General features: G+C 38.7%; 1 pseudogene; it reads left to right on the forward strand.

Annotated features, from left to right (window-relative positions):
* The first annotated feature begins 457 nt into the window (after positions 1-457).
* On the forward strand, positions 458-2200 carry LOC100958533 (annotated as a pseudogene).
* Positions 2201-2795: the final 595 nt, after the last annotated feature.

Consider the following 2795-nt stretch of genomic DNA (forward strand, 5'->3'; position numbering starts at 1 on the left):
TACTCTGGCTAAGACCTCAGTACTATATTGAACAGAGGTGGCAAGAGTGGGCATCCATGACTTGTACTGGATTGTAGAGGGAAAATAATCTCAATTTCTTTTCATTGATTTTGCCGTAGGCTTTTTATATTTAATGTATGGCCTTTATTTCACTGAGGGAAAATTCCTTCTACATTTATTTTGTTGACTTTTTAAAAATCATGAATGCATGTTGCATTTTGTCAATGCTTGTTCTGTGTCTATTGATTTTTTTAACTTGATTTTTATTAATTCATAACTGTATACATTTATGTACAATGTACAATGTGATGATTTGATGTACAAACGTGGAATGCTTAAATCAAACTGATTAACATAACCATCATCTCACTTATTTATTTATTTTTTTGAGAAAGAGTCTTACTATGTCCTCCTCGGTAGAGTGCCGTGGTATCACAGTTCATACACAAGTGAATACTAGCCCCAAATCCCCAAAAAGTCCATAGCTATCAGTGCCTGAACAAAGGGTATTTAACAAGTTCACGCAAGGAGGAAAGAGAAAACGAGGTAGTATAATACAGCTCTGTGAAGAAATTGCTGGTGAAGTTGAGTCAGATATTGTAGAGGTAAAAAAGGAATCTACACAAAAGGAAAGTGAAAAGGAGGCGAAGCCTACAGAAATAAAGTTGGAAGAGACCAATGTTGAGAGGCAAATACTTCATCAGAAGGAAACAAGCCATGATGGGCAATGTAATCGTTTCTTTCCCAGTGGAAAAACAAAGCCTGTGAAATGTATCCTAAATGGAGTAAACAGCTCAACTAAGAAGAACTCCAACTGGACTAAAATTAAACTCTTAAAATTCACCTCTGTGCCGCCAAATAAATTGGATTCTCAAGTTTCCCCTAAATTGGGCTGGTTATGAACCAGTTTTTCACCACCAGCTTGAAAAATCCATCATCCAGTGACACAAAACCACATGGTAGAAATGTATCACGCCAGCAGGAAAAAATGAAAGAAATACATTCTGAAGAAGTTACATTAATGATACTGTGGTTGAAATGCATAAAACCACAGAAAGGGCTCCTGAAAATTGTCATTGGGAAAATCAGATAAAATCTTCTCCTGACCTACCATTGGATAATCAGATGAAACATTCTTTTGAATGAGCACCAGATAAGAATTTCAACCTATTTTTTGGAATCCAAGTTGGGAAACAGTCTAGTAGAAAATACTATTGCTGTTTCAACTCTGTTCTGTCAAGCAAAAGTTGATACAGGAGATAGTAAATTTCCAGGTTCGGTTCCCCAGAAGCACAGTATATACTCAAAACCAAACATTACAAAGCAGTGATGAGAGGGAGACCACCAAATCATTCTTGGCCTATGTCTAATTCACATTTGGAGATAGCAATGCCCAAGGACTTGAAACTGAAGGAAGCAGAGAAAGGTGATGAAAAACAGTTGATCATAGATGCGGGACAGAAAAGATTTGAACCAGTTTCCTGTCATGTTTGTGGAATGCTTTCCCCAGCTTCAAATCCAGAAGATGAAACACAGCCTGGGCTTTTCCACAACCAGCCTGTAAGTGTTGTAAAATATGTGGGCCGGAAAAAAGAATTCTGGCTAAATACCCTAATGGCAGGATAATAATGGTTCTACCAGAAGACCCAAAGTATACCCTGAAAAAGGGTGAGATTAGAGAGCTTGATAATGATTCAGGTTTTCAACAGCTTCTGCTAATGTGCTATTCCAGAACTATAACACTTCTCTTCATTTCGATTGACAAAAAAGTAGTTGGCTGCCTGATTGCGGCACATATCCAGTGGGGCGACAGAGTTATAGAAGAGAAACTTCTGGTTATCAGGTCAGAAGAAGTCAGATTTGAAAGGCAAAAAGCCTGCTGCTGCTCAACCTTGCCAGAAGCTGCAATCTGTGGAATCAGTTGAATATGGGTATTCGGCATGATGTGTCAGAAGGAAATTGCTTCTTGCGTGACTGAATGCCTGAGGAGTAGCTTTATATATGGCTCGTATTTGAGTAAAGACGAAATTGCTTTCTCAGATCCCATTCCTGATGGAAAACTGTCACATAGTGCTGTGGCACTGGCCAGTTTCTGGTGTGTAATTTTATTAATGGACAGAATAGCACCTACAATAAATTCTTGCTTATAGTACTAGAAGACATCTATTGAAGAGAATTGGATTGGTTGCTGACTTTAATGGGAAACTAGGGCCATTTCTGTTACAATGAACTCAGGACTGGCAACAACCATAGGATTGTTCCATTTTCATAAAACTGGAAACAATGCAATAATAGCTTATTATTGTTTTGTTTTTTTAAACAAGATATTTTATCTTTTGCAGAAATTTATGTTGATTTTTTTTTCTTTTGAGACAGAGTCTCGTTTTGTCACCCTTGGTAGAGTGCCGGGGCGTCATAGATCACAACAACCTCAAACTCCTGGGCTTAAGTGATTCTCTTGCCTCAGCCTCCCAAGTAGCTGAGACTATATGTGCCTGGCACAACACCTGGCTATTTTTAGAGACAGAGTCTCGCTCTGGCTCCGGCTGGTCTCGAACCTGTGAGCTCAGGCAATCCACCTGCCTTGGCCTCCCAAGTGCTAGGATTCCAGTGTGAGCCACCTCACCAGGCCCTATGATAGATGTATTTTATTTATAGTTATTTAGACATGTTTACATGCAGCAGACAACTGTTCATAGTGGACTGAAAACTAATGCAAGGACTATGGTCTCAGTGATAAGTATATTCTGAAGTTCTTAATATGAAAATATAACCGTGTACCTTGGTTACACTAT

This window comes from Otolemur garnettii, unplaced genomic scaffold (assembly GCF_000181295.1).
Source record: "Otolemur garnettii isolate 467f Iridium unplaced genomic scaffold, OtoGar3 scaffold00001, whole genome shotgun sequence".
Lineage (NCBI taxonomy): Eukaryota > Metazoa > Chordata > Mammalia > Primates > Galagidae > Otolemur > Otolemur garnettii.